Genomic DNA, 18,773 nt, shown 5'->3' on the forward strand with positions numbered 1-18,773 from the left:
TAAATGGCAAGACTTCATTCCTTTTGATTGCCAAGTAATACTCCAGTGTGTGTGTGTGTGTGTGTGTGTGTGTGTGTGTGTGTGTGTACATATCACATCTTCTTTATCCATTCATCCATGGGCTCTTTCCACACTTTGGCTATTGTTGATAGTGCTGCTATAAACATGGGGGTGCATGTGTCCCTTCGAAACAGCACACCTGTGTCCTTTGGATTAATGCCTAGTAGTGCAACTGCTGGGTTGTAGGGTAGTTCTATTTTTAATTTTGTGAGGAACTTCCATACTGTTTCCCAGAGTGGCTGCGCCAGCTTGCATTCCCACCAGCAGTGCAAAAGAGATCCTCTTTCTCCGCATCCTCGCCAACATCTGTTGCCTGAGTTGTTAATGTTAGCTGTTCTGACAGGTGTGAAGTGATATCTCATTGTGGTTTTGATCTGTATTTTCCTGATGATGAGTGATATGGAGCATTTTTTTGTGTGTCGGGTGGCCATCTGGAAGTCTTCTTTGGAGAAGTGTCTATTCGTATCTTTTGCTCATTTCTTCACTGGATTATTTGTTTTTTGGGTGTTGAGTTGGATAAGTTCTTTATAGATTTTTGGATACTAACCCTTTATCTGATATGTTATTTGCAAATATCTTCTCCCATTCCATTGCTTGCCTTTTAGTTTTGCTGATTGTTTCCTTTATTGTACAGAAACTTTTTATTTTGATGAGGTCTCAGTAGTTCATTTTTGCTTTTGTTTCCCTTGCCTCTGGAGACTTGTTGAGTAAGAAGTTGCTGTGGCCAAGATCAAAGCTTTCTTCTCGTGGTTTTTGATGGCTTCCTGTCTTACATTTAGGTTTTTCATCCATTTTGAGTTTATTTTTGTGTATGGTGTAAGAAAGTGGTCCAGGTTCATTCTGTCCAGTTTCCCAGCACCACTTGCTGAAGAGACTGTCTTTATTCCATTGGATATTCTTTCCTGCTTTGTCAAAGATTAGGTGGCCATGTGTTTGTGGGTCCATTTCTGGGTTCTCTATTCTGTTCCAATAATCTGAGTGTCTGTTTTTGTGCCATTATCCCTGAACTTTTAATCAACTATTCAGTTCATTCTGATCTTTGGTCTTTGTATACTTCCAAATCCTGGAAGTAATGTTGCTTCTTGCTTTGGATCCCATTTTATGACCTTCAATTACTCAGCAATCAAAAAGAATGAAATCTTGCCATTTGCAACTATGTGGATGGAACTGGAGGGTATTATACTAAGTGAAATTAGGCAGAGAAAGACAAATATCATATGACTTCACTCATATGAGAACTGTAAGAGACAAAACAGATGAGCATAAGGGAAGGGAAGCAAAAATAATATAAAATCAGGGAGGGGGACAAAACATAAGACACTGAAATATGGAGAACAAACAGAGGATTAGTGGAGGGGTTGTGGGAGGGGGGATGGGCTAAATGGGTAAGGAGCACTAAGGAATCTACTCCTGAAATCACTGTTGCACTAGATGCTAACTAATTTGGATGTAAGTTTTAAAAAGTAAAAAATAAAAATGGCACCCTATTATCACACAATGGTAAATATTAGAGCTCATATTTGAAATATAAGTTTATATTCTTTCTACCATCCTCACAGATGGAGTACCTAAGTCTAAGGAATAACACTCAAACACTTGTTGATGTGTGCTTGTGTGAGAGAGAGAGGGAGGGCGGAGGGAGGAAGAGAGAAACACCGAGAGCCTTGAGCTTATGTTTGGGTGTCCATATTCAATTACCTTTACGCTAATTATTCTTTGTGGAGATCTAAACGTCCTTCCCAAACTGCTCATAAGGATACTTTCTGAGGTCTGTTGGCTGCTGCTGCAAAGTCTTGAAGATATTTATACTTACTTTCAGAGCATTTAAAAACTTAGAGTTCTAGGAAAATTTAGATATAGATTCTCTTAGAATAGCTGGACCAGCCAGAATTTTTGTGACATTAATATTCAGCTCAAGGGAATTTTACCAAGGTCCGGGTTAGAAAATTTCAAACCAAACAAATGGTGCACAGGGAAGATCCTGGAATAAAGAAAGAAAGCCATTTGAACACAGACTAGGGGTAGTAATTGGGCCCAGAAATCACAGCCTAACAAACTAGCAAGGTTGTATTACAAAGGCAAAATCAGCAATAAAAGACATGTAAGCCAAGTGAGTAAATCAAGATCATGTATGACAATGCTCATGAATCAGCATAAATAATTGTAACACCAAAGGTGGCCAGAAACAGGTGAGCAGGAGACTCAAGTAAATTGTTGCATTTTGTGTTTTACTTCAATCTCTGTCCTTCCTTTTTCCTTTTCTTCTTCCCTCCCTGACTTCCTTCTTCTCTCTCTCCCTTCCTACCTTCCCTCCCTTTTTCTTTAACTTCCTGCCCTCTTTCCCTTCCTTTTAGAAAAATAACCTCTATTATGTGCACCATGCTAAGCACTTATAAAGTTGAATAAGATGTGTTTCCTGCCTAAACAGAGTTCTTAGTTCTTGAATCTAATGCTGAACACGTGGTTTGTGCTGTGAAGCATTACGTGCTTATGGGCAGAAACTCCACCCCTGACCTTTAAACTGAAATGATTGTTCCAACTGATGTAATGTGCGTAGATCATGATGTTATACAGTAGAATTCACTTGTAATAGTGGAGCTGAGAGACTTGGATAATGGCCACATGTAGATTTAGTGATCAAATGAGAGAAATTCATAAGAGGACGTTATTTTCTTACAGTATAGCTGAATCCTTGCTACTATAAGAAACATTAGGATGACATTTCATAGAATTACACAAAACACATTTAACTACCATTATAATAGGATGGTATAATAACAAATCCATACTTGGATAGAATACATGCTTAGGCTTAAAATGCATTGTATTTCAAGTTGAACTTCATGACAGCTGAATAAGGGATATGAGATTGCCTTTTAATGAGCTAATTCCTTCCCAATTTTAAGACTGATGAAAGGTCAGCCCTTTCAGATTGCACAGCACACACTTGTAAGAAACCCTTATAAATCATTCCCATGTTCAAAAGCAAGCAACTATAACACAACTCCATGTATTAAACCAAAAGTACCTTTCAAAATCGGAGAGAGAGGAGCAAATGTTCATAGTGACAATATGCTAAGTGCATTATGAAATAGAAAATTTACCTTGGTAGTTTCTCAGTGGACAAGGCTTGGATAACATAGAAAGTTATTCCTTAGGGGATATCAAACCACACAGAACACTTCCCATTTGGGTGTAGATATCTGTGCCATCTGTTGAGTTCTAGGTGTTTAGTTCTTTTCTTGAAACCCAGAGTTCAGAAAATGTATACTCTATATAGCATGGCTCTAATGGATCAGTTTTACACAGGGGTTGCCTGAATATTTCTGAAACTTGTTTAGAGAGATTGAAATATACCAAGTGTTACACCTGAAACCAATACAGAATCTGAGAGTAGGTAGTTGGTATTGGTGGGTGGCCAGAACTTGGAATTCATCTCCAAATTTCAAAGGAGATTCAGAAATGTGTTTCTAACAAAATTGTAGTTAAAGGGGGAATGGCAACAAGAATATAAATTGCTGTAATATTTTTGAACGAGAAGTTATTATTAAACACTCACTAGCATTAATCAGTACTTTCTATATGCCAGAAACTATACGAAATATTTTATTACTATGTGTCAGGAGTCTTAAAGTGTTAATTTTCTTGACCTAGTATTTTTATATTTAGGAACTTCTGCTATAGTAATAATCAATGATCCATATAAAGGATTATGCACAAAGACATTTGCTACAACATTATTTATATAGCATAGAATCTGAAACAAATATCCAACAATAAAGAATGCTCAGGTAAAGTTACATGATGGGATAATTATGCACTCATTGAAATCACGTTTGCAAAGAATACCTAATAAAATTGGGAAATGGTCTCCATGCAACAATGAACAAAAATAAAGTCGGGTGCAAAATAATAAAGTATCTTCTATGTTGTAATAAACATGCATTATATGAAAGGACTTAATGGGGAAGACAGTAAAACATTAATTATGGTTTTGTCTGGGTGATAGAAACTATGAATGACTTTAGTAAGTCTTCTGAAACACATTACTGCAATTTCCAAATTTTCCACACATATACCTTAAGTTTATAATTAGAAAAATAAGCTCAGGAAAATTTCTGACAACATACTGGCTTCTCTATAGTAAGATTCCCTTCACCTATCTCCCTGCCTAACTACCTTGTCAATGGGAACTCCTGCTCATCTGGTAATTCCTTTGAGCCGATTTTTGGATCTCCAGGTTAGACAGATTTTCTTCTGGACTGTGAGTACTTAGTTTCCTTAAGAAACCATTCCCCATGGTAGATTGTTGATAGTGGCACCTTCCTTTGGTGAAGAGACCCTTCAGGTAAACTATCCCATTCTACCTTTAGTTACTCACTGACATCCTGGCTAGCTTTGAATTTTACTGACATTACCTCTGGGGATGTAGTGAGTGTCTCAAAAAGGTACTTGAAATTTTGGGATGTCAACAGGGGAAGTCTGGTAGTCCTTTACTCTCAGAGGCTTGGTTATACCTCTCCACACCTACAATCTATTTTGAAGACTTGACTGGCAAAACAGCCTACAAAAATGTTTTCATACAAGTCTCTAGGATTCCTAAGTAAATTAAGGATAAGAGACTTTGAGATTAAAAGTCAGTGGCTGTTACAGATCTTGGAGAATTATGGGGACTAAAGAAGTACATGATGAAGGAAGGAACATGGGGAGATAAAGGTAGCATTTACTATAATAAATATTTTTATTAATGAAAAAGTATTGCTTTTCAGAGGATAGGATGTGTAGAAGACATAGGAAGGAGGTAGAGAAATCAGTCTAAAGTAGGGAAAGTTTAGGGACAGTGCCCTGTCTTGGGACAAATACTCAGAATTGATAAGGGACAATGTAGGCTGATATCCTATAAATGGACACAGAGATGTTTGATATCAACTCTTCATTGAGATAAATCAGAAACTGTTTCTTCTAAAGATTCAAAGAAGTAAGATTACTTATGACCCAGACCTTCTATGGCTGAGTGTAGCACATTGGATAATGGTCACTGAAAGATCTCAATTCCTAATCCCCGGAATTTGTCAATGTTACTTTATTTGACAAAAGGGGTCTTTGTGGAGGTGACTAACTTAAGGATCTTGAGATGAAGAGATTTCCCTGGATTACCTAGTGGGGCCTAGATACCATCACAAAAGTCCTAATCACTGTATAAGCTAGAGGCAGAAGGAGACTTGATACAGACACACTGAAAAGACATACAGAAGAGGAGATAATATGATCATGGAGGCAACGATTAGAGTGGTGCCATCAGGATCCAAGAAAATGTTTAGAGCCACCAGCTGGTGGAAGAGGCAAGGGTGGATACTCCCCTGAGGGCTTTGGAGAGAATGCTGCCTGCTGACACCTTGATTTCAGACTTGTGGCCTTCAGCGCTGTGAGAGAAGATATTCCGTTGTTTTAGGCCACTAAGTGTACGGTAATTTGTTCCTACATCTTCAGGAACCGAATACATAAAACAGCTCTTACTTTGGAGAACAACCTCTTATAATTGGTTGGTGGGAAATGTGATTCTAAACGTTGCGCTTGTGATACTGTGCAAAGTGAAGTCAATTTTGAAGAGCAGGTAGGCAGTGGTGGTAGGTACCTGGGAGCAAAACAGTAACATTAGCTCTTGGAAGAGAACTGGAGAGTGAATGGAGGGAAAATAAGAGGTAACGGGTCTCCTTTTCCAGTGCCCTAGTCGCTCTTTTATTTGAAACGTTAAATCTCACCAGCTAAGTGAGATGAAATTATTCTACTTACAATACTGGGAGGGAACTGGAGCCTGATACTCTGTGGGTTATGTACCCGAATCCTGAATTATTCTTCAAAATTTCATAGCTGGGTAAACAGAATCTATACTGTCAGTTATCAACATGGAAACCAATGGAAGGAAAGTTGCCGAACTCATCTTTTTGGACTTGGAAAGCGATCCTTTTTTTTCTTTTTTTTTTAAGGAAATGGTTTAAATTACTTGTTTAAGAACAAAAGAAAACAAAAAGAACTGGCTTCGAAACTCGAACCTGATCCACTCCAAAGCATTCTTTCCTCAAAACTACCTGGTGGATGCCAGACCTAGTAAATTTACATTTGACAGAGAAATAGACAAGTTTTCCCTGTGACACAAAGGCAACATTATAATCTAGCTGTCGGGGCCTTCGCTCCACTGATGCAGGGAGATGTGGGGCAGATGCAGATAACTCAGGGAATCCACCTGCAGCGACAGTCTCAGGGAGCCTCCCTCAGTTAGTTGAAATCCCAAACGCTTATCACAAAAGCCAGAGAAATTTGATAACTACCTGGCAGTGGTGACCAGACTTATTCTTGCTAGAACGAGAGTGATATTGAGAGGTTGACATACTCTTAAAAACGATCAAAAGGGAAATGCAAAAGCTTTCTTTTCAGAGGGCCAAATCACACTGAGTCTGGTCAGATAGTGTGAGGGGCCCAGTGAAGTCAGTTGTTGGAATATGTAAAGTAAGTTGGGAGAGAAAGGAAAAGATGGAAAAGAATGGGGTATTTATTTACCGAAAGCGCCAATGAAATCAATCCCCTCTGAGTGCAAAAGGAGGACAGGAGGCTGCTCGGCTAGGGATTCAAGTGTGTGGACTCAGGATTATTTCTAGAGGACCCTTAGTGGATATTTGCCATGGTATGCCCTGAGGGTAATAGAATGATTGTGTCAGTTATCACAAAATAACGGATTAAAAAATCAATATTGATGTTAATGAAAGGAATACATATCATTGTTTAAAAATAAGGCAACAAGAATTGTAATAAAGGCATAGAACAAGGAAGGTGATAGTTCCAGGGTCCACTCCTTGGAGTTAGCCGCAGTTAACAGCTTCATACACAAGATTGTGGAAGTTAGAACTGATACATTTGAAAATGCCATCCAGCCTATGCCCTTATTTTATAGTGGAGGGAAGTGAGGCACAAAGCACTGAGCTGAAGTTTGCATGGCTAATTAGAAAAAGATCTTTCTTTGCTCTTTTGTCACCTAAAGATACAAATGCTTTTATTCACCTGGCTTTTCTCTTGAGCTACCAGGGACATACATTCTAGATATTCTCAACCTCCTACTAAGTTGACTCAAAGCAAAGAAGGAAATAATACCAAAACATAACGAGGACAGCTGAAGAGAACTTCTGAGGGTAATCAGATGGAGTGTTGTGATTGAATCATCAGTCTCAATAAATTGAACTTCTCTAAAGAAGACATCCGGATGGCCAACAGGCACATGAAAAGATGTTCAGCGTCGCTCCTTATCAGGGAAATACAAATCAAAACCACACTCAGGTATCACCTCACGCCAGTCAGAGTGGCCAAAATGAACAAATCAGGAGACTATAGATGCTGGAGAGGATGTGGAGAAACGGGAATCCTCTTGCACTGTTGGTGGGAATGCAAATTGGTGCAGCCGCTCTGGAAAGCAGTGTGGAGGTTCCTCAGAAAATTAAAAATAGACCTACCCTATGACCCAGCAATAGCACTGCTAGGAATTTATCCAAGGGATACAGGAGCACTGATGCATAGGGCCACTTGTACCCCAATGTTCATAGCAGCACTCTCAACAATAGCCAAATTATGGAAAGAGCCTAAATGTCCATCAACTGATGAATGGATAAAGAAATTGTGGTTTATATACACAATGGAATATTACATGGCAATGAGAAAAAATGAAATATGGCCTTTTGTAGCAACGTGGATGGAACTGGAGAGTGTGATGCTAAGTGAAATAAGCCATACAGAGAAAGACAGATACCATATGGTCTCACTCTTATGTGGATCCTGAGAAACTTAACAGGAACCCATGGGGGAGGGGAAGGAAAAAAAAAAAAAAAAGAGCTTAGAATGGGAGAGAGCCAAAGCATAAGAGACTGTTAAAAACTGAGAACAAACTGAGGGTTGATGGGGGGTGGGAGGGAGGAGAGGGTGGGTGATGGGTATTGAGGAGGGCACCTTTTGGGATGAGCACTGGGTGTTGTATGGAAACCAATTTGTCAATAAATTTCAGAATAAAAAAAAAAAAAGAAATAAAAATCTTAAAAAAAAAAAATAAATTGAAGAGGATTCCATTCTTATTTTAAAACTAGAGGAAAACCATAATAGAGTAAATGCCGATCTCCAGAACTTTCCTTGATGCATAAGTGTATTTTTAGCTTTTTTCTCTAGGAAATCAGCCTCTAGTGTCTGCATCATTTTGGCTAGTTTGTACATCCTGCTAATCTACCTTCTGCAGCATCCCCAAAGCTGCTTATTTTATGGCAAATAATGCGAGAGCATTTTTGAATTTTCTCTGAGATATCCAAAATTTCACTGAGTGCTGATGCTTTCTCCTCAAAAGGAATCCTCGTGATTTATTTCTATATCTTATAAAAATATTTAATACTTAACCTTCCCTAGGAAGATTGTTTTCAGTATTAGGAAAATCAGTCTCAGAAAATTAAATAAAATCATTTACACATTCTTAGCCTATACTGACAACGCGTTTTCTCTTAAATGTATTTCCATTATTTTCATGATTCTATGATTTTTCACTCTTTCAAAATAGTGAGTAGGATAACCAGAAATATGGCCAATATAGCTTTTGCCCCTTATAGTGCCTATTACAGTTTTCAAGATGCCCAAGAAATTGTATATGACAGTACTCTAAAGATATTTGTATTCATCGGTCTGTATACATGTTTGTTTGTATATGTACAAAAGCATTTGATATAGAATTCAAACATTTCGTTAATAGGAAAGAAGCTTGGACTTTGAGACATAAATTTGGGATCAAATGTTGTCTCCTCCACTTGCTGGCTCTGTGATCTTGGGCAAGTCGCTTAGTTCCTGACACTAACTTTTCCTAAAACATGAAGATAATAATGACTATCTTGAGGTTTTTGTCACCGGAATTCAATATGTTAAAGAAATAAAGGCCGTGACACAAGGTCTGGTATCTCGTAGGTGTCAGCAAATGGAGATTAGCATTTTTTCTCATAAGTCACGTTACATTTTCATGAAATGAAACAATATTGCCTGAAAACGTCCAGGTAAAATTTCTGTACCAATGTCTTTCCTTTAGAAAACGCTGCTACTTTAGAGATCATTTGCGGATTATAGCTTATTCAGTCATTCTCAAACTTGCCTCTTCTCTTCTGCTCTATCAGGATCAAAAATAGCTGCTGTGCTATTATCACTCCCTGGCTCTCCTACTTGTTGATGCATTGTTTCAGATGGCTTGTAATATGTTCTAGAGCCATTTGAGGTATTCTGCCCTTTGCACTTGCCTTAGAATCAACTTCTACAACTGGTTGTCACTTGTTACATTTTTATCAGTTGACCAAAATGCTCAGTTGAACACAGATTAGGTTGTCATGCTTCTGGTGTGTCTGAAGTTCAAAACTTTTTACTGGACACATTCTCTTGTCACTTGATGCTAAGAGGAACATGTCAATAGTGAAACTTATCTGGAACCTGAATGTGATGTTATGGATAGAATTAGGTGTCACATTAGAGAGTAGGCAGTAGCGTTGCCTGATAGAACACTGTTTGACTTTGTGCCAAAAGCACATTGGGTTCACTATAGCTGTCTAGCTCGTCACATAGCAGTCTGTCATTTGCTAGCATGCTAAAAATGGAGCAAGAGGCCAGGATTATTTGTAGTTGGAAAAGCTTCATTTGCTTCTTATAGGCTAAATAGATCTTTAATGAATAACTTCTGTAATTTAACCTTGTTTTTAACACATGAAAGGGGAATAAATATTCAGTGATTTGAATGATGGGTTCTCTATAACAATGAAATATTTAAATGCTCTCACCAGGAGCATTAATGGACCATAACGTTTCTTTTGACAACAACAAGTATTTTCTATTCACTGAGAGTAATCTTTTTAAAGCTGAACATAAAATCACAAACATAGCTTCATTTTGAACTTTTTCATACTTAGAAGTGAGATTTTATTCAGGTTGCTCACATAGGTGTTTTCCTTAACTGTTGAATGCATAAAGATCTCTAAATCAGCATAAGTTTTGTGATTAACTTAGAAACAAAACCCTAAATTTTAGTCATGGGCATGAAATGTTTCTTGGAGCAGGAAACTGGAATTTGTTTTCCTCTAGCACTAACTCGTTCATCATTTAATGCCCACTGATATTTAATGTCATATTTTCTCTTTTTTTAAGTTTATTTATTTATTTTGAGAGAGAAAGAGAGCACAAGGAGGGGACGGGTGTGAGAAAGGGAGAGAGAGAGAACCCCAGGCAGGCTCCCCACTGCCAGCACAGAGCCCAACACAGGGCTTGAACCCACGAACCATAAGATCATGACCTGAGCAAAACCAAGAATTGAACACTTAACCGGCTGGGCCACCCAGGTGCCCCAATGTCATATTTCCAATCATCTAAAATGACACATAATTTACAAAATATTTCAGTTCTATTGTTATTAAGTGTGGTAGGCTCTATGTAATAACATGAGCCTACTGGTAATGGATTTGCTGAGATGAACTAAAATCTGAGTGAGAGATCTGCCTGTGGAGATTGTCCTGCTTTGAGAGTAAGAACCAAAATGATGGTTTACTCATTTGATTAAAGCATTGAGTTCATGCTCATGTAGTGAACTACTTTTCCTCCAATTCCTATAACCAGGTAACGTGTTTTTGAATAATTTCTTACGGTAAATTGAGATTAGAATAGCCCTTCTATTTCCCTGATGATGAGTGATGTGGGGCACTTTTTCATGTGTCGGTTGGCCATCTGGACGTCTTCTTTGGAGGAGTGTCTATTCATGTCTTTTGCCCATTTCTTCACTGGATTATTTGTTTTTTGGGTGTTGAGTTTGATAAGTTCTTTATAGATTTTGGATACTAACCTTTTATCTGATAATGTTGTTTGCAAATATCTTCTCGAGGATGCGGACAAAGAGGATCTCTTTTGCACTGCTGGTGGGAATGCAAACTGGTACAGCCACTCTGGGAAACAGTATGGAGTTTCCTCAAAAAATCAAAAGTAGAACTACCCTATGACCCAGCAACTGCACTACTAGGTATTTATCCAAGGGATACAGGTATGCTGTTTTGAAGGGACACATGCACCCCAATGTTTATAGCAGCACTATTGACAATAGGCAAAGTATGGAAAGAACCCAAATGTCCATCAGCAGATGAATGGATGAAGAAGATGTGGTGTATATATATATATATATATATATATATATATATATACACATACACACACACAATGGCGTATTACTCAGCAGTCAAAAAGAATGATATCTTGCCATTTGCAACAATGTGGAAAAAACTAGAAGGTATTATGCTAAGCAAAATTAGTCAGAGACAAATATCATATGACTTCACTCATATGAGGACTTCAAGATATAAAACAGATGAACATAAGGTAAGGAAAGCAAAAATAATATAAAACAGGGAGGAGGACAAAACATAAGAGACTCTTAAATATGGAGAACAAACAGAGGGTTACTGGAGGGATTGAGGGAGGGGGGGGATGAGTTAAATGGGTAAGGAGCTTTAAGGAATCTACTCCTGAAATCATTGTTGCACTACATGCTAACTAACTGGGATGTAAATTAAAAAATAAATAAATAAAGAGAAAGGAGGAAAAATAAACATTAAAAAAAAGTAATAGCCCTTCTATTTCCCCTATAAGTAGCCCTTTTAGTAGATCCTTACATAGCAAAAACCTTGATCTATGTCCTCATCAGAGGATAGTATTTGTTGTTTGTTTCTTTGTGTTTTAATTTTCTAAAGGATTGTTTCTCAGGCATTTTTTTTGTACTTCTCAAACTTGTGGTATTTTCCTGTATTGGTAGATTTCAGTCAGAAGATCAGAATTCTCTAGATTTTCAAACAGATAGAAGTTTGACCCAGGAATTCCAGGCATAACCATTGTTAGGGCTGAGGAGAGAAGGTAAAGGAAGCCAACCTGCTGGTTGCAGGGGCCAGTAGACGTAGAGAGGAGTCTCAAGAGTTCATCTGGATGTTACTGTGAATCTTACGATTCTCCAAAACATGGCTACTAATGTTTCTGTTTCCTCAGGCACCCAAAGTGGATGGTGTGGAAGTCGTCACCCACAGAATCTCATGTCTATCTGCTCATGTTTCTTTAATTGCTACCAGAAAGGAGTGCTACTTTATTCTCTGCTACTTTAATGCTTGTTTGTCATTTGCAGACTGACCTAGAACCATCCAGTTAAAAGGGGTCTGGGAAATGGACATTTAGGTTCTTCCTTGAAGCAGACTGGAAGATAAAATGTTGTCTTAGTTAAGGCTGCTATAACAAAAAATACCATAGACTGGTGATTCAAACAACAAACACTGATTTCTCACAATTTTGGAGGCTGGAAAGTCCTGGTGGGTGAGATTTTTCTGGTTTACAGATGGCCATCTCCATGCTCTATCCTTACACGAAAAAGAGACAGATCTATGTCTCTGAACTTTTTTATAAGAGCCCCACTCTCATAACCTAATCTAATCTCAATTATTTACCAAAGGTCCTATCTTTAAATACTATCATATTGCAGATTAGGATTTCAAGGTATAAATTTTGGGTAGACATAAATGTTCAGTCCATAGTAAATGGGAGAAGGAGTGATGCCAAACTGAACACAAATCTGGCTTAGTTCACCTCTCCATCCACTTATGCCCTTCTACCCATATTTTACCTTCAAAAATAATAGCCACTCAACCCCAGCACAGCTCATCCTTTCCTCAAAAGAGTAAACAAAATTCCCTGAATCACTGTATTCCTGAGTCATGTCTGTTTTTTCAAACTTGGTTTGAATTCTCCTTTGACCTCTTACAATTTATAGTGTGAACTTCATGGTTAATCTCTACTGTTGCACCTTATATTAGAAGAAGAAGAGTGGAAAACAAACTGATTAATATATGCAAATATATTATGTCATAAAGCAGAAAAGGAACTAGGCTTAGTTTCTACATGCCTTATTTCTGCAAGTGAATAAGAAGCCATAGCTGGTGTTTATAATTTCCTTCTCTCACTACCCATTCCATTTGCCCTGAGTAAGCATCTTAGCTGGTCATGGTTCTTTACCTGATGAGTGGATGCAAAATTTCATTTTCAAAGGGCTGAAGTTATTAGTTGCCCTGTTTATTTGAGTTGCTCCGTTCTTTTCTTAACCTTTTCCACTGGACCCATGAGTAGTAAGATGCAACCGAAAGGATTACTTGAATCCTCTTTGCCTTCATTTATAACAGCAACTCTATTTAGCTTTGATAATCAGGATAAATCACTCCAGTTAGTATAGCAAACTCTTCTTTGCCTATTGGCTTAGTGGCGTGAAGAGTTCAAAGTAACAGAGGATAGTTTAAACTTAAAGTTCAGTGGAATCTGTGTTAGGTCCACTAGAGCCAATGATAGGAAATGGGAAGAAAGGGTTTTGTGACTGGGTCCCTACAGATAAGAGTGAGAAGAGTCACTCCCATGCCCATTTCTTGGTTCTTTGATCCATGTCTTCTAGTTATGAGAAAAAGAGTATAATATTGGTTGGTGGTTGAAAACATATGCAAACTCTTATAGGACAGCACTTAGTTGGTCAAGGTGTTATTAGCATGCACCCTAACTGGGTGTTTAATAGGGTGTTTCACTGTTGAAGCAGGCAAAGAAACTTGAAGGGATAAGATCAATAAGCTCCATGGGTGTAAACATTTTCCCCATTCTTTGCTGGTAAATGTGTTCTTTGGTCAGAAGCAAAGTTTTGTAGATATCATGATAGAGAATGAGAAATTCTATTAACCTTTGGGTAGTGGCGCTCACAAAGCAGCACAAACAGCAAAGGCATGTCTGTATCTACTGTGTTTATTCTTGTGAAACATGTTGCTTCCTCTTCCATGAAGGAGTGGGGTGGTCATCCTGGCTGGTTGATCCCCTTGGGTATGAGGTCACAAAAGGAAGTCACAGCATGCAAGGAAGTCACATGGCGTGCTAGGTAGTTAGCAATAATGGTAGCCAGAATAGTCTTGTTGAAGGTAAGACCATGTTTTTAAACCCATGCATAACCTTCTATCCCTGATGCTTGACTACTTTGCTCCAGAGTACATTGATCAAGCTTGAATGGCAGGAGGAAAAGGTGGTTAATATCCCCAGAAAGTGTTATCATCTTCACCGTCAGTGAAGTGAAGAAGAATTGTTGAGAAAACTCTTCACAGTTGTTGCCTTTTTTGGTCCACTTACTTGGGATACAAATAATTTCACTCTTACCCATTCCTAGAAGTTTACCACTTCTTATTCTGACTTTGCTATCCACTTTTTTTTTTCTTTCGAAATCTTGAGCAGTGGGAAAACTGTTATCCATTTCTATGGTACAGATGTCATCTCTTTCAAGAAAAATAAAAAATTGAATGTATTAATTTATATACACAAATGCATCCATTTTTCAATAATTTGGTATATAATATGATGAATTTTAGCAAATGTGTATATTGTAACCTCCACAAAACCCCAAATATAGAATATTTCCTTCATCCAAAAACTAACATTGTGCCTTTTTGCAATCAATACATCCACTTACCCTCTTTCCCCAAACACTGATTTGTTTTCCATCAGTATAAATTAGTTTTGACTATTCTAGAATTCCGTATCAGTCGACTTGTTAGCATCTGGTTTAATTTCACTAGGTAGTATTTCTGAAAGCATGCATGCGGTACATGTATCAGTAGTTGGTTCTGTTTCACTGCTGAGTAATAATCCATGAATATGCCATAATTTGTTTACCTGTCACCATGGTGGGTTTTAGAAATGTTTGTTATTCATTCTCAGGGGTAAATACTTACAATGGAATGAATGATTCAAATGTCAAGTGCATATTTCACCTTTTAAGAAACTCCCCAAATATTTTCCAAATGGTGTAGAATTTTCCATTCCTGCTGGTTTTAAGTTCCATTTCCTGTTGATCAGTAATTTTTCAAATGCATTGAATATATTGGCATTTGAATATATAAATGTATATATATATATATATATATATATATATATTTATATACTTGTAAAGCATCAATTCAAATATTTTGCCCATTTATAATTTTGTTATTTTTCTTATTATTGAGTTGTAAGATGTCTTTATATATTCTGGAAGCAAGTTCTTTGTTAGATATGTGTATTCTGAATGTTTTCTCCTAGTCTGTGGCTTACCTTTTAGTTTTTGTAAAGGTCTCCCAAAGGGCAGTCATTTTTAATCTTGATGAAGTACAACTGTCAATTTTTTTATGTTCTAGTTTTTTGTGTACTACCTAAAAATAGTGCACAGAAGTGGTAAAAATAGTGCTACAAATTCACAAAGACTTTCTTTTGTTTTATCCTAGAAGTTTTATAGTCTTAACTTTTACACTTTGGATTGTTTTATTTCAAGTTAATTTTTATGTGTCATTTGAGGTAAGGGTTGAGGATTGTTTGTACACTATAGTCTTCATCTCCAGTTTGGTTTAGTTGTTCATATTACTCATGTCTCTGTTTAAAATGCTCAGTATTTCCTGTAATTTCTTGAACATGTGGGACCTATCACAGTTGTAATAACTGTTGTAATGTCCTTGTTTACAAATTCTGTCATCTTCATAATTTGGGGTCGGTTTTGATCAGGTTTTCTCCTCATTTGAGTCTATTTTTCTGTTCCTTTTACTTTTGGAGAACCGATTTTGTGAATTTTACTTTGTTGAGTGCTGGACATTTTTGTATTACCATAAATGTTTCTGAACTTTGTTACTTGGCAACAAATTGTGTCTTTTAGGTCTTGAGTTTAATTTTTGGTAGGTGGGATCAGAGCACCTAATTTTGTCACACTAGAATGGAAAACCCAGTATGCGTATTCTATCCAATGTCCTATTTTCCACTGGCTTGGGAGGGAAGAACTATTCCTAGCCCCGTGAGAACTTAGAGACTTTCCCCCTCAAATCCCTTTGGGTTGTACCATTTCCTCACGGGTAAGGACTCACCCAGACTCTGCACAAGACTTGAGGGAAGGGGGATCCTGTGAAGATTACTGAATATCTCTCTGGGTGCAACTTTCTCTACCCTGAAACTCTGACCAGCAAAATGTAGCCTTCTCCAGAGACCTGAGCAGTTTGTCAAGGATTAGAGTATGCTTGTTCTGAAATGATGTTAACTGCTATGAAGATGAAATGCTATTGTGGCTACCCAGTCAATCTTAGGGCACCAGTTCTTATGCAGGTGAGAAAGTTCATGTCAGCTGACTAGGAATCCTCTTCCCCGGACAATGCTGGGGACTCCCTGTGACCCTGGCCCTCAGTCTCCTTTTCCTTTGCTGCATGCTGACATACTGTGCTTGATGAATCCTTTTTCTTTACTGATAATTGTTTAGCTCTCTTTGTCTTAGTCACATCGCAGTCTTGCTGAGTAGTCATCCGACTTGGGGTTTCCAAAACTTTACTGACAAGTACTGATAGTCACATGAATCACCCCCATGAATAATGTGTTGATTTTGATCAGTTTTACTTTCAGAGATCGATTCCATTGTAACAATTGTGATGATAATTACTGTGAATTAAGAATCTTGGAACATAATCTTGATTAAAAAAAAAAAGTATTTGCTAGGACCTGCTATTTTTCGAAAAAATTTTTAAGTAGGTTTCACACCCAACATTAGGCTCAAACTCACAATCCCAAGATCAAGACTCATGTGCTCTACCCACTGAGCCAACCAGGTGCAGGCCTTCTATCTAATTTGTAGGAGTTCCTTCATAATACAGTCTTTTTTTTTTTCCTCGGGGCGGGGAGAGTATCATTTATTTGTTAATACTTCCTGGTTTGCTCTTGCTCTTTTTGTTTCAGTTATATTTCCTTGTTTATAAAACTTACAGTCTCGGGGCGCCTGGGTGGCGCAGTCGGTTGGGCATCCGACTTCAGCCAGGTCACGATCTCGCGGTCCGTGAGTTCGAGCCCCACATCAGGCTCTGGGCTGATGGCTCAGAGCCTGGAGCCTGTTTCCGATTCTGTGTCTCCCTCTCTCTCTGCCCCTCCCCCGTTCATGCTCTGTCTCTCTCTCTGTCCCAAAAATGAATAAAAAAAAAAAAAAAAAAAAACTTACAGTCTTATATAGTAAAAGTTACTAATCTTTACATTTAGTGTTTTTTCTCTCACTTTGATGTACATGAATGAATTAATCTCTAAGCCAGAGACCTGATAATTATTAAATTCTATATTCTGCTAGATTGGTGAATATTTATTTTATATTTGCAGATACTGTTTTTTTAAGTTTATTTATTTATTTTGAGAGAGACAGGGTGTGAGCAGGGGAGGGGCAGTGGGAGTGAGAGGGAAACTTCCAAGCAGGCTCCACCCAGTCAGTGTGCAGAGCCCATATATTTGCAGACATTTTAGAGTGCTGTCTCATCTCACATATTTACCTCCTTATAATGAAGCCTGTTCCTTCCTATCTGACTGCCTCTACCAATGGGTCCATGACAGCCATGTTGGCACAATATGATTCTTTCTTTTTGATGATGGCTCACTGTAACACCGTGGCCATCTGAATCAAGAGGACCAAACTGGCATTATTTTCCTGGGATTTTAAATCTGGGCTCTATTTTTTTTTTTTATGAAATTTATTGACAAATTGGTTTCCATACAACACCCAGTGCTCATCCCAAAAGGTGCCCTCCTCAATACCCATCACCCACCCTCTCCTCCCTCCCACCCCCCATCAACCCTCAGTTTGTTCTCAACTTTAACAGTCTCTTATGCTTTGGCTCTCTCCCATTCTAACCTCTTTTTTTTTTCCTTCCCCTCCCCCATGGGTTCCTGTTAAGTTTCTCAGGATCCACATAAGAGTGAAACCATATGGTATCTGTCTTTCTCTGTATGGCTTATTTCACTTAGCATTACACTCTCCAGTTCCATCCACGTTGCTACAAAAGGCCATATTTCATTTTTTCTCATTGCCACGTAATATTCCATTGTGTATATAAACCACAATTTCTTTATCCATTCATCAGTTGATGGACATTTAGGCTCTTTCCATAATTTGGCTATTGTTGAGAGTGCTGCTATGAACATTGGGGTACAAGTGGCCCTATGCATCAGTGCTCCTGTATCCCTTGGATAAATTCCTAGCAGTGCTATTGCTGGGTCATAGGGTAGGTCTATTTTTAATTTTCTGAGGAACCTCCACACTGCTTTCCAGAGCGGCTGCACCAATTTGCATTCCCACCAACAGTGCAAGAGGGTTCCCGTTTCTCCACATCCTCGCCAGCATCTATAGTCTCCTGATTTGTTCATTTTGGCCACTCTGACTGGCGTGAGGTGATACCTGAGTGTGGTTTTGATTTGTATTTCCCTGATAAGGAGCGACGCTGAACATCTTTTCATGTGCCTGTTGGCCATCCGGATGTCTTCTTTAGAGAAGTGTCTATTCATGTTTTCTGCCCATTTCTTCACTGGGTTATTTGTTTTTCGGGTGTGGAGTTTGGTGAGCTCTTTATAGATTTTGGATACTAGCCCTTTGTCCGATATGTCATTTGCGAATATCTTTTCCCATTCCGTTGGTTGCCTTTTAGTTTTGTTGGTTGTTTCCTTTGCTGTGCAGAAGCTTTTTATCTTCATAAGGTCCCAGTAATTCACTTTTGCTTTTAATTCCCTTGCCTTTGGGGATGTGTCGAGTAAGAGATTGCTACGGCTGAGGTCAGAGAGGTCTTTTCCTGCTTTCT

The sequence above is a fragment of the Prionailurus bengalensis genome, chromosome B2, assembly GCF_016509475.1.
Source record: "Prionailurus bengalensis isolate Pbe53 chromosome B2, Fcat_Pben_1.1_paternal_pri, whole genome shotgun sequence".
Classification (NCBI taxonomy): Eukaryota; Metazoa; Chordata; class Mammalia; order Carnivora; family Felidae; genus Prionailurus; species Prionailurus bengalensis.